Consider the following 14417-nt stretch of genomic DNA (forward strand, 5'->3'; position numbering starts at 1 on the left):
CCAAAAGGGATTTGTAACATAAGTGGGGGCTCATCCGGGATATGTCTTTACTGACACCCATGCCGCTCATGTAGATTGTTGTAGTGGTATAGTTCAGTGTTGAGCGTCATAGCTGAAGTAGCATTAGTGTTTGCTATTTTCGTTGGCTCTTGTGAAGTAGTGTAAGATGGCTACTTTTGATTTGAAGTCCTTTTTGGATAATCCTTCGTGGGAGGTTTTTGATAAATGTCGTAGAGTTGATTTAATGACCTTGGCTGACCATTACTCAATATCGATTCCGCAGAGTGTAGTTAAGGCGGAGGTTAAACAGCTAGTGTTAAATGTATTGTTGGAAGAGCAGGTGCTTGTGTTACCGCTGCCTGAGCATACTACCACTGTAGGGGATGTTACTGCTCCTGTAAGCCCATTGGTGTCTGATAATGAGGGCGAGGCTAAAACACCAGCCACATTGTCCCATTTTGATCCACTATCCCCACTGTCAAACGGTGATGCCAGAAGGGATGTCCGTTTAGCACAGTTACAACTAGAGGTGGAAGAGAGAGCCCAAATTAGGCGAGAGACTCTCCAGTTGGAGATGTGTAAAATTGAGGCAGAAAGAGAACAACGGCAGATGATGTGTAAAATTGAGGCAGAAAGAGAAGAACGGCAGATGATGTGTAAAATTGAGGCAGAAAGAGAAGAACGGCAGATGATGTGTAAAATTGAGGCAGAAAAAGAACAGCGGCATTTAGATTTGGAGATGGGTAAAATGGAGGCAGAAAAAGAACGAGAACAGAGGCAGATGACGTTTAAAATGCGCCAGATGGAACTGGAGGCAGAGACAGCGAGGCTAACCTTCGTTCCTACTGTTCCTGTTAGTGAGTCGTCCTCACCAGCTGTGTCCTCAAACACGTTTGACATTAGTAGGCAGATTGCCTTAGTACCTTTGTTCAGAGAGTCAGAGGTTGACTCCTATTTTTGTGTATTTGAGCGTATAGCCGTAGCATTGAAGTGGCCTGAAGAGGTATGGTGCCTATTACTTCAGTGTAAATTAACTGGTAAAGCCCAAGAGGTTTTGTCAGCGCTACCTCTGGAGGACAGTTTGAATTATGAAGTGGTCAAAGCTACTGTTCTTCGTGCCTATGAGCTTGTGCCTGAGGCATACCGACAGAGATTTAGGTCTCATAGAAAGTCTTCTAGTAAGACTTATGTGGAATTTGCTAGAGACAAGGGAAATCTGTTTGATAAATGGCATGCTGCTAGTAAGGTAACTGATTTCAACTCTCTCCGGGAGTTAATCTTGTTGGAAGAGTTTAAAAATTGCTTACCCGAACGCATTGTAGTTTACCTAAACGAACAGAAAGTATCCTCCCTGGCAGAAGCGTCTGTGTTGGCAGACGAGTTTGTGTTGACGCACAAGAGTGTGTTTTCGGCTCAAACTGAGAGTAGATCCACTGAGTTTCCTACCTTTAGCCCTAGTCGGCCCGCAGTAGTATATCAAGCACGCCAGAAGAATGAGCGTTCCTGTTTCTATTGTCATAAAGTGGGACATATGATTAATGATTGCTTCCTGCTTAAACGCAAACAAGGGATGCCTCTTCGTGCCAAGCCGCCAACAGGTGTTGGTCTAATTCGTACGGTTGTGAGGTCTGCAACAAAACAGGTGCCTCAGGGTAACTGTAGTTTGAAAGACTCAGTCCCCGACCGCAGTTATGAACCATTCATTTTCGAGGGGTTTGTGTCCCTAACGAATGACGAAGCGTCTCAGCGTCCGGTTAAAATCCTTAGAGATACTGGTGCGGCGCAGTCGTTTATATTGCATGATGTGTTGCCCTTATCTGACGATACATACTGTGGTTCCAGTGTGTTAGTGCAGGGTATTGAAATGGGTTTTGTCCCAGTGCCGTTGCACTTTGTGAAAGTACACTCTGAGTTAATCAGTGGAATATTCAGAGTGGGGGTACGTCCTAAGTTGCCAGTGAAAGGTGTGACCTTTATAATGGGTAACGATATTGCCGGAGGAAAGGTAGTACCCGTATTGGAAGTATTGGATAAAAGTGACCACTCTCTCTCGAATGAGTTGGCACAGAGTTATCCACATGTGTTCCCCGCTTGTGCTGTCACTCGTGCTCAGGCACTACAAGAGGGTGACGTGATAGATTTGTCGAACACTGTTCTGTTCAAAGAGGATGATCAAGAGGATGGATTGTGTGATACCTCTGAGAAGCTGATCACCTCTGACAAACAGCCCAGGAAAGAATCAAAGTACGTTGAAGTTATTGCTGATGCAATACAATTACCAGTCACTCGTGAGCAGCTGATTGCTAACCAAAAGGTTGACAACAAGCTTGCTAAATGTTTTTCTAGTGTTGTCTCGTTAGAAGAGGTGAAGAAGAAGAATGTGGCTTACTTCATTGATGGTAATCTCCTCATGCGTAAATGGAAATCCCATGTTGATGCAGGTGGAGATTGGAATGCTGTTTACCAAATAGTGATTCCTACAGCCTTTCGACAGAATGTGTTATCCCTTGCTCATGATCACCAGTGGTCTGGTCATTTAGGAATTACAAAGACGTATGATCGGATTCTTCGACATTTTTTTTGGCCGGGTTTAAAACAAGATGTGGCTCAGTTCTGTCGGACATGCCACACCTGTCAGATAACAGGAAAACCAAATCAGGTTATTCCTCCCGCTCCTCTGTGTCCTATACCTGTCATAGGTGAACCATTTGAGCATGTGGTGGTTGATTGTGTCGGACCGTTACCGAAGACAAAATCGGGTAACCAGTTTTTGTTAACGATAATGTGTATGGCTACAAGATACCCCGAGGCTATTCCTCTGAGAAGGATTACAGCTCCGATAGTGAGTAAAGCCTTAATAAAATTCTTCACGACATTCGGGTTACCGAAGGTGGTACAAAGCGATCAAGGTACCAATTTCCTATCCAAGCTCTTCAAGCAGGTGTTGAAATCCTTATCAATTACGCACCGTGTATCAAGCGCCTATCACCCAGAGTCTCAGGGTGCGCTTGAAAGATGGCATCAGACACTGAAGTCTATGCTACGTAAATATTGTTTGGAATCTGAGAAAGATTGGGATGAGGGAGTTCCTCTAGTTTTGTTTGCTGCTCGTGAAACTGTGCAGGAGTCCCTAGGTTTCAGCCCGGCTGAACTAGTGTTTGGTCACACAGTAAGAGGACCAATGAAAGTCCTTAAAGAACAGTTCTTGTCCCAAGAGTTGTGTACCAGAGATGAGAATGTGTTGGACTATGTTAGTCGCTTTCGTGAGCGCCTACACCAAGCTTGTGCTCTTGCAAAGGAAGCTCTGTCTTCCTCACAGAGGAGCATGAAAAGACACTATGATAAAGAGGCTGTTTCTCGTCCACTACAGCCAGGTGACCAAGTACTGGTGTTATTACCTGTTCCAGGATCTTCACTGTCAGCTCGTTTCTCTGGTCCTTATTTAATTGAAAAGAAAATAAGTGAAACTGACTATGTGCTTCAAACTCCTGATAGAAAACGCCAATCTCGTGTGTGTCACATTAACATGTTGAAAGCATACCACACCCGACCCATCACACAGTTAGATAGTTCAAAAACAGAGGAAGGTACTGCTGTCTCCTCTGCTACAACTGCAATGATAGTGGACTGTCATATTAATGATGTTGATGGCTTGGAGTTGCGCAATACTCAGCAGCAGTGTGTTAGATTGCCCAACTCAGAAATGCTGCTGTCTATCCAGTCAGGTCTGGTTCATTTAACGGATGGACAGGCTAATGATATTGTGAGGCTACTACACAGTTTTCCATGTCTCTTTAATGACGTTCCTACTCGCACAAATGTGTTGGAACATGACATTAATGTTGGAAATGCTACACCTATCAAGCAACACCCATATCGTATCAACGCTTCCAAGAGGAAGATAATGAGGGATGAGGTGAGATATTTGTTGGAGAATGACCTGGCTAAGCCAAGTTCAAGCCCTTGGAGTTCTCCTTGCATTCTGGTTCCTAAACCTGATGGTACGTCCAGGTTATGTACGGATTATCGAAAGGTAAATTCTGTCACAATGCCAGATTCGTTCCCGTTACCCAGACTGGACGACTGTATCGACACTATTGGTGCTGCTAAGTATGTGACCAAGTTGGACCTCTTAAAAGGTTACTGGCAGGTTCCGTTAACTTCACGTGCTTCTGAGATTTCTGCCTTTGTGACCCCAGACAACTTCCTTCAGTACTCAGTCATGGCTTTTGGGATGCGAAATGCACCAGCCACTTTCCAACGACTGGTTAACTCTGTACTAGCTGGCGTTCCTAATTGTAGTGCATACCTTGATGACCTAGTGATTTATTCGTCTGAGTGGTCAGATCATGTTGACTCGCTAAGGGTAGTATGTGAATGGTTGGCAACTGCTTCTCTAACCCTGAACTTGGCAAAGTGTGAGTTTGGGAAGGCTACTGTTACCTATCTCGGTAAAGAGGTTGGCCATGGACAGGTGCGCCCTGTTGATGCCAAGGTCTTGGCTATAACTGCATTCCCTGCACCTACCACTAGACGAGAGCTACGCCGCTTTTTAGGGATGGTTGGCTACTACCGTAGCTTCTGTAAAAATTTCTCTGCGGTAGTTGCTCCATTGACTGATTTGCTCAGTCCGGCAAGACCATTTGTGTTGTCCCCTGATTGTAAGAGAGCTTTTGAATCAGCGAAAGCACTATTATGTAGTACCCCTGTACTTGCTGCTCCGGATTTTGAACAACCGTTCAAGCTTGAGGTAGATGCTAGTGCCAGAGGTGCTGGTGCTGTTCTACTGCAGCAGGACAAGAGTGGAGTAGATCATCCCGTTTGTTATTTTTCACGTAAATTTAATAAATGTCAAACAAACTATGCGACAATAGAACAAGAAGCTCTTGCTTTGTTGTTGGCTCTGCAATACTTCGAAGTATACATTGGTTCCAGTGCCCTACCAGTGATTGTGTATACTGACCATAACCCCTTAGTTTTTCTCCACCGAATGTACAACCAGAACCAGCGCCTTATGCGTTGGGCGCTGATTGTACAAAATTATAATTTGGAGATCCGCCACAAAAAGGGTTCAGATAATGTGTTGGCAGATGCTTTGTCTCGTGTGTGAAGATGATTTCAGTATGTTTTGCAAGGTTGTTGATTTGTTGTGAGTGTTCATTTAAATACTGTAGTCGCAATCCCCCTAGGGTTGCTCTTTTAAGGGTGGGAGTGTTACGGATACAGGTATCCTGTGTCTGTGTGTATCCTGTGTCTGTGTGTATCCTGTGTGTTTCTTTTCTCTCCTTCTCCCCTCACAGGTGAAAATCATTACTCCCCAATCAGTCAACAATCAACCCATCAATCAGAAGACACACCTCCTCCTGTTTCCTACCCTATCACAGTTCCTTCCCCATGGTTTAAAAACCCCATCATTTGTTTGTTCAGGAGCTCAATCTTTGTAATGCCATGTTGGTAGATAGCTGTTCTTTATAGATTTCAGTAGCACAATCTCTTTGTAAATGCCATGTATGTAGATCTCGCTCTTTGTGTAATAATTAACCTCTTCTTTTGTTTGAGCACCTCCAAATCACTTTGTCATCTCCTGTGAGTATTGTTTTTGTTTATGGTGTTTGCTGGTGGGAAAAAGGGGAAACCAAGACAAGTCGCCCATGGGCATACACTACCCGTAGGTAAACTTTGTTAAAACACACTAGTTAGAACTGGGCGGACCACCCACTGTATTTTTGGTTAGTTAGGTAGCTGTTGATGAAATAAGCTAGTCTAGCTTAGGGGTGTTTTTGCATATTTGTTTCTTTCCTTGGGTCCAGCTCAGCCCCTTTTTCCTGCTCCCCCCATTACCGTGTGTTTAGAAATAAACCCTGAGTTTGACGGTATTATTTCGGTTGTCGTGATTATTTCGTTCACTTTTACTTTGTCACTATTATAATTTACATGAGTTATGTTACGGGTCTCACTACCATTCCCCCTAGACGGTCGGGCCAAAAGGGATTCGTAACACTGTGTCTTCCTGTTGTTAGTCTGGTGTTCTGTTTTTTCATCTCTGTGTCTTCCTGTTGTTAGTCTGGTGTTCTGTTTTTTTCATCTCTGTGTCTTCCTGTTGGTAGTCTGGTGTTCTGTTTTTTCATCTCTGTGTCTTCCTGTTGTTAGTCTGGTGTTCTGTTTTTTTCATCTCTGTGTCTTCCTGTTGGTAGTCTGGTGTTCTGTTTTTTCATCTCTGTGTCTTCCTGTTGGTAGTCTGGTGTTCTGTTTTTTTCATCTCTGTGTCTTCCTGTTGTTAGTCTGGTGTTCTGTTTTTTTCATCTCTGTGTCTTCCTGTTGGTAGTCTGGTGTTCTGTTTTTTCATCTCTGTGTCTTCCTGTTGTTAGTCTGGTGTTCTGTTTTTTTCATCTCTGTGTCTTCCTGTTGGTAGTCTGGTGTTCTGTTTTTTCATCTCTGTGTCTTCCTGTTGGTAGTCTGGTGTTCTGTTTTTTCATCTCTGTGTCTTCCTGTTGTTAGTCTGGTGTTCTGTTTTTTCATCTCTGTGTCTTCCTGTTGGTAGTCTGGTGTTCTGTTTTTTTCATCTCTGTGTCTTCCTGTTGGTAGTCTGGTGTTCTGTTTTTTCATCTCTGTGTCTTCCTGTTGTTAGTCTGGTGTTCTGTTTTTTCATCTCTGTGTCTTCCTGTTGGTAGTCTGGTGTTCTGTTTTTTTCATCTCTGTGTCTTCCTGTTGGTAGTCTGGTGTTCTGTTTTTTCATCTCTGTGTCTTCCTGTTGTTAGTCTGGTGTTCTGTTTTTTTCATCTCTGTGTCTTCCTGTTGTTAGTCTGGTGTTCTGTTTTTTTCATCTCTGTGTCTTCCTGTTGGTAGTCTGGTGTTCTGTTTTTTCATCTCTGTGTCTTCCTGTTGTTAGTCTGGTGTTCTGTTTTTTCATCTCTGTGTCTTCCTGTTGTTAGTCTGGTGTTCTGTTTTTTCATCTCTGTGTCTTCCTGTTGTTAGTCTGGTGTTCTGTTTTTTCATCTCTGTGTCTTCCTGTTGTTAGTCTGGTGTTCTGTTTTTTTCATCTCTGTGTCTTCCTGTTGTTAGTCTGGTGTTCTGTTTTTTCATCTCTGTGTCTTCCTGTTGTTAGTCTGGTGTTCTGTTTTTTTCATCTCTGTGTCTTCCTGTTGGTAGTCTGGTGTTCTGTTTTTTTCATCTCTGTGTCTTCCTGTTGGTAGTCTGGTGTTCTGTTTTTTCATCTCTGTGTCTTCCTGTTGTTAGTCTGGTGTTCTGTTTTTTCATCTCTGTGTCTTCCTGTTGTTAGTCTGGTGTTCTGTTTTTTTCATCTCTGTGTCTTCCTGTTGGTAGTCTGGTGTTCTGTTTTTTTCATCTCTGTGTCTTCCTGTTGGTAGTCTGGTGTTCTGTTTTTTCATCTCTGTGTCTTCCTGTTGTTAGTCTGGTGTTCTGTTTTTTTTCATCTCTGTGTCTTCCTGTTGTTAGTCTGGTGTTCTGTTTTTTCATCTCTGTGTCTTCCTGTTGTTAGTCTGGTGTTCTGTTTTTTTCATCTCTGTGTCTTCCTGTTGTTAGTCTGGTGTTGTTCTGTTTTTTTCATCTCTGTGTCTTCCTGTTGGTATTCTGGTGGTGTTCTGTTTTTTTCATCTCTGTGTCTTCCTGTTGGTAGTCTGGTGGTGTTCTGTTTTTTTCATCTCTGTGTCTTCCTGTTGGTAGTCTGGTGTTCTGTTTTTTTCATCTCTGTGTCTTCCTGTTGGTAGTCTTATGTTCTGTTTTTTCATCTCTGTGTCTTCCTGTTGGTAGTCTGGTGTTCTGTTTTTTAATCTCTGTGTCTTCCTGTTGGTAGTCTGGTGTTCTGTTTTTTCATCTCTGTGTCTTCCTGTTGGTAGTCTGGTGTTCTGTTTTTTTCATCTCTGTGTCTTCCTGTTGGTAGTCTGGTGTTCTGTTTTTTCATCTCTGTGTCTTCCTGTTGGTAGTCTGGTGTTCTGTTTTTTCATCTCTGTGTCTTCCTGTTGGTAGTCTGGTGTTCTGTTTTTTCATCTCTGTGTCTTCCTGTTGGTAGTCTGGTGTTCTGTTTTTTCATCTGTTTTTTTGTTTGTTTAGTTTCTACAATTGTAAAGCTACTTTGGGTCCTTTCAAAGTGATATATAAGTCACATATAGTATTATTATTATTAAAACAAATGCTCAATGTATTTGAAATATTGCAAATAGTATTTGAACCCATGTCAAGTACTCTGCCAGGGCACAGACTCTTTTCTCCTGCTGGTTCATATTATGGTCTCTCATAAAAAGGAAGAAAAAAGGTCTCAATGTGTTTGATGCCTGCCGTGTGTGTGTATGTGTGTGTGTGTGTGTGTGTGTATTACTATTCTTGTGGGTTCCGGAAATCACCAAAAGTCCCCACAAGGATAGTAAAACAAGGACAATTCTACCAAGAGGGGATATTTCCCATATCCCCACGAGGACAAAAGCTATTTTAGGGGTTAGGGTTAGTGTCGAAGTTAGGGTTAGTAGTTGGTGGTTAGGGTTAGTAGTTAGGGGTTAGGGTTAGTAGTTGGGGTTAGGGGTTAGAGGTTAGTAGTTGGGGTTAGTAGTTGGGGTTAGTAGTTAGGTTTAGGGAAAATAGGATTTTGAATGAAAATAAATGTTAAGACCCCACAAGGGTGTGTGTATCTTTACATGGTTCTTCACTTTATTTGTGCTGTTATCATGTTTTGGCCCAAATCCCTCATCAGTCAGGTCTGACTGACCTGTACTACAGACAAGGAGGAGGAAGGTAGAATCCATCCTGTCACACTAACCTGTACTACAGACAAGGAGGAGGAATGTAGAATCCACGCTGTCTGTCTGACCTGTCTAATAGACAACTTGTGAGGAAGGTAGAATCCATTCTGTCTGTCTGTGCCCAGTCCCTACACTATGACTTCCATCCTGTCTGACTGTGCCCAGTCCCTACACTATGAATTCCATCCTGTCTGACCGTGCCCAGCCCCTACACTATGAATTCCATCCTGTCTGACTGTGCCCAGTCCCTACACTGTGAATTCCATCCTGTCTGACCGTGCCCAGCCCCTACACTATGAATTCCATCCTGTCTGACTGTGCCCAGCCCCTACACTATTAATTCCATCCTGTCTGACTGTGCCCAGTCCCTACACTATGAATTCCATCCTGTCTTACTGTGCCCAGTCCCTACACTATGAATTCCATCCTGTCTAACCGTGCCCAGCCACTACACTATGAATTCCATCCTGTCTGACTGTGCCCAGCCCCTACACTATGAATTCCATCCTGTCTGACCGTGCCCAGCCCCTACACTATGAGTTCCATCCTGTCTGACTGTGCCCAGTCCCTGCACTGACTGTGCCCAGCCCCTACACTATGAGTTCCATCCTGTCTGACTGTGCCCAGCCCCTACAGCATGAGTTCCATCCTGTCTGACTGTGCCCAGTCCCTGCACTGACTGTGCCCAGCCCCTACACTATGAGTTCCATCCTGTCTGACTGTGCCCAGCCCCTGTATGACCATGCCCAGCCCCTACACTATGAGTTCCATCCTGTCTGACTGTGCCCAGCCCCTACAGCATGAGTTCCATCCTGTCTGACTGTGCCCAGTCCCTGCACTGACTGTGCCCAGCCCCTACACTATGAGTTCCATCCTGTCTGACTGTGCCCAGCCCCTGTATGACCATGCCCAGCCCCTACACTATGAGTTCCATCCTGTCTGACTGTGCCCAGCCCCTACAGCATGAGTTCCATCTTGACTGACTGTGCCCAGCCCCTACACTATGAGTTCCATCCTGTCTGACTGTGCCCAGTCCCTGCACTGACTGTGCCCAGCCCCTACACTATGAGTTCCATCCTGTCTGACTGTGCCCAGCCCCTGTATGACCATGCCCAGCCCCTACACTATGAGTTCCATCCTGTCTGACTGTGCCCAGCCCCTACACTATGAGGTCCATCCTGTCTGACTGTGCCCAGCCCCTACACTATGAGTTCCATCCTGTCTGACTGTGCCCAGTCCCTACACTGAGTTCCATCCTGTCTGACTGTGCCCAGTCCCTACACTATGAGTTCCATCCTGTCTGACTGTGCCAAGCCCCTACACTATGAATTACATCCTGTCTGACTGTGCCCAGTCCCTACACTGTGAGTTCCATCCTGTCTGACTGTGCCCAGCCCCTACACTATGAGTTCCATCCTGTCTGACTGTGCCCAGCCCCTACACTATGAGTTCCATCCTGTCTGACTGTGCCCAGCCCCTACACTGTGAGTTCCATCCTGTCTGACTGTGCCCAGCCCCTACACTATGAGTTCCATCCTGTCTGACTGTGCCCAGCCCCTACACTGTGAGTTCCATCCTGTCTGACTGTGCCCAGCCCCTACGCTGTGAGTTCCATCCTGTCTGACTGTGCCCAGCCCCTACACAATGAGTTCCATCCTGTCGGACTGTGCCCAGCCCCTACACTATGAGTTCCATCCTGTCTGACTGTGCCCAGCCCCTACACAATGAGTTCCATCCTGTCTGACTGTGCCCAGCCCCTACAGCATGAGTTCCAGGTCTTACCCTCTGGCTCCCTGTTTAGATTCCCCACTGTTTAGACTAACAGGTACAAGCACTCCTTCACCTCTATGGCCATTGCCATTTTAAATACAGGGAAGAGAAGGAAGAAGGCTAGGAATGATGATGTTGAGGAGAACGATGGTAATGTTTTTGATGTTGATGCTGATGATGTTTTTTGTTTTTGTCAGCACATTGTTGATATGTTGTTGACAAGATACAGAGAACTTGACTTATTAGACAACTATGGCTTGCTTAGTGCTGCCTCTAAAGTGGACTACTAGTAGGCTTACTGTGTATAGTAGTATTGATGGCTGTCAGCCCTAGGACTTGATGGAGTAGCTCATTGTATTCCATTAGGAGTTGATGGAGTAGCTCATTGTATTCCATTAGGACTTGATGGAGTAGCTCATTGTATTCCATTAGGACTTGATGGAGTAGCTCATTGTATTCCATTAGGACTTGATGGAGTAGCTCATTGTATTCCATTAGGACTTGATGGAGTAGCTCATTGTATTCCATTAGGACTTGATGGAGTAGCTCATTGTATTCCATTAGGACTTGATGGAGTAGCTCATTGTATTCCATTAGGACTTGATGGACTAGCTCATTGTATTCCATTAGGACTTGATGGACTAGCTCATTGTATTCACTAGGACTTTATGGACTAGCTAATTGTATTCCACTAGGACTTGATGGACTAGCTTATTGTATTCACTAGGACTTTATGGACTAGCTCATTGTATTCCATTAGGACTTTATGGACTAGCTTATTGTATTCACTAGGACTTTATGGACTAGCTCATTGTATTCCATTAGGACTTTATGGACTAGCTTATTGTATTCACTAGGACTTTATGGACTAGCTCATTGTATTCCATTAGGACTTTATGGACTAGCTTATTGTATTCACTAGGACTTTATGGACTAGATCATTGTTTTCACTAGGACTTTATGGACTAGCTCATTGTATTCCATTAGGACTTTTTGGACTAGCTTATTGTATTCACTAGGACTTTATGGACTAGATCATTGTTTTCACTAGGACTTTATGGACTAGCTTATTGTATTCACTAGGACTTTATGGACTAGCTTATTGTTTTCACTAGGACTTTATGGACTAGCTTATTGTATTCACTAGGACTTTATGGACTAGCTCATTGTATTCACTAGGACTTTATGGACTAGCTTATTGTATTCACTAGGACTTTATGGACTAGCTTATTGTATTCACTAGGACTTTATGGACTAGCTTATTGTTTTCACTAGGACTTTATGGACTAGCTTATTGTATTCACTAGGACTTTATGGACTAGCTTATTGTTTTCACTAGGACTTTATGGACTAGCTTATTGTATTCACTAGGACTTTATGGACTAGCTTATTGTATTCACTAGGACTTTATGGATTAGCTCATTGTATTCACTAGGACTTTATGGACTAGCTTATTGTATTCACTAGGACTTTATGGACTAGCTTATTGTATTCACTAGGACTTTATGGACTAGCTTATTGTATTCACTAGGACTTTATGGACTAGCTTATTGTATTCACTAGGACTTTATGGACTAGCTTATTGTATTCACTAGGACTTTATGGACTAGCTCATTGTATTCACTAGGACTTTATGGACTAGCTTATTGTATTCACTAGGACTTTATGGACTAGCTTATTGTTTTCACTAGGACTTTATGGACTAGCTTATTGTTTTCACTAGGACTTTATGGACTAGCTTATTGTATTCACTAGGACTTTATGGACTAGCTTATTGTTTTCACTAGGACTTTATGGACTAGCTTATTGTTTTCACTAGGACTTTATGGACTAGCTTATTGTTTTCACTAGGACTTTATGGACTAGCTCATTGTATTCCATTAGGACTTTATGGACTAGCTTATTGTTTTCACTAGGACTTTATGGACTAGCTTATTGTATTCACTATGACTTTATGGACTAGCTTATTGTTTTCACTAGGACTTTATGGACTAGCTTATTGTTTTCACTAGGACTTTATGGACTAGCTTATTGTTTTCACTAGGACTTTATGGACTAGCTTATTGTTTTCACTAGGACTTTATGGACTAGCTCATTGTATTCCATTAGGACTTTATGGACTAGCTTATTGTTTTCACTAGGACTTTATGGACTAGCTTATTGTATTCACTAGGACTTTATGGACTAGCTTATTGTTTTCACTAGGACTTTATGGACTAGCTTATTGTATTCACTAGGACTTTATGGACTAGCTTATTGTTTTCACTAGGACTTTATGGACTAGCTTATTGTATTCACTAGGACTTTATGGACTAGCTCATTGTATTCCATTAGGACTTTATGGACTAGCTTATTGTTTTCACTAGGACTTTATGGACTAGCTTATTGTTTTCACTAGGACTTTATGGACTAGCTTATTGTTTTCACTAGGACTTTATGGACTAGCTTATTGTATTCACTAGGACTTTATGGACTAGCTTATTGTATTCACTAGGACTTTATGGACTAGCTTATTGTATTCACTAGGACTTTATGGACTAGCTTATTGTATTCACTAGGACTTTATGGACTAGCTTATTGTTTTCACTAGGACTTTATGGACTAGCTTATTGTATTCACTAGGACTTTATGGACTAGCTTATTGTATTCACTAGGACTTTATGGACTAGCTTATTGTATTCACTAGGACTTTATGGACTAGCTTATTGTATTCACTAGGATTTTATGGACTAGCTTATTGTTTTCACTAGGACTTTATGGACTAGCTTATTGTATTCACTAGGACTTTATGGACTAGCTTATTGTATTCACTAGGACTTTATGGACTAGCTTATTGTATTCACTAGGACTGTGTGTTGTTGTGATCTATGTGTATTTTATGTGTTGTTTTTATGCTCCTTTCCTGCGAAACCAATTGCTCTCTGGGTCAAATAAAGTTGAACTCATTGTTGTGTCCAGAAGGGGTATATCATTGTGTCTAGGTATTGAAGGGTTATATCATTGTGTCTAGGTATTGAAGGGTTATATCATTGTGTCCAGAAGGTTTATATCATTGTGTCTAGGTATTGAAGGTTTATATTATTGTGTCCAGAAGGGTTATATCATTGTGTCTAGGTATTGAAGGGTTATATCATTGTGTCCAGAAGGTTTATATCATTGTGTCTAGGTATTGAAGGGTTATATCATTGTGTCTAGGTATTGAAGGGCTATATCATTGTGTCCAGGTATTGAAGGGTTATATCATTGTGTCCAGAAGGTTTATATCATTGTGTCCAGAAGGGTTATATCATTGTGTCTAGGTATTGAAGGTTTATATCATTGTGTCTAGGTATTGAAGGTTTATATCATTGTGTCTAGGTATTGAAGGGTTATATCATTGTGTCTAGGTATTGAAGGGTTATATCATTGTGTCTAGGTATTGAAGGTTTATATCATTGTGTCTAGGTATTGAAGGGTTATATAATTGTGTCTAGGTATTGAAGGCTTATATCATTGTGTCTAGGTATTGAAGGGTTATATCATTGTGTCTAGGTATTGAAGGGTTATATCATTGTGTCTAGGTATTGAAGGGTTATATCATTGTGTCTAGGTATTGAAGGTTTATATCATTGTGTCCAGAAGGTTTATATCATTGTGTCTAGGTATTGAAGGGTTATATCATTGTGTCTAGGTATTGAAGGTTTATATCATTGTGTCTAGGTATTGAAGGGTTATATCATTGTGTCTAGGTATTGAAGGGTTATATCATTGTGTCTAGGTATTGAAGGGTTATATCATTGTGTCTAGGTATTGAAGGGTTATATCATTGTGTCCAGAAGGTTTATATCATTGTGTCTAGGTATTGAAGGGTTATATCATTGTGTCTAGGTATTGAAGGGTTATATCATTGTGTCT

General features: G+C 42.3%; 1 protein-coding gene across 2 annotated transcripts in view; it reads left to right on the plus strand.

Moving 5' to 3' along the window:
* The window catches only part of LOC139371402 (interleukin-17 receptor D-like), a 59666-nt gene that overhangs the window by 34693 nt on the left and 10556 nt on the right, over positions 1-14417 (plus strand). The gene's annotated exons all lie outside the window — the stretch shown is intronic.

This window comes from Oncorhynchus clarkii, chromosome 17, assembly GCF_045791955.1.
Source record: "Oncorhynchus clarkii lewisi isolate Uvic-CL-2024 chromosome 17, UVic_Ocla_1.0, whole genome shotgun sequence".
In the NCBI taxonomy this organism is placed as follows: domain Eukaryota; kingdom Metazoa; phylum Chordata; class Actinopteri; order Salmoniformes; family Salmonidae; genus Oncorhynchus; species Oncorhynchus clarkii.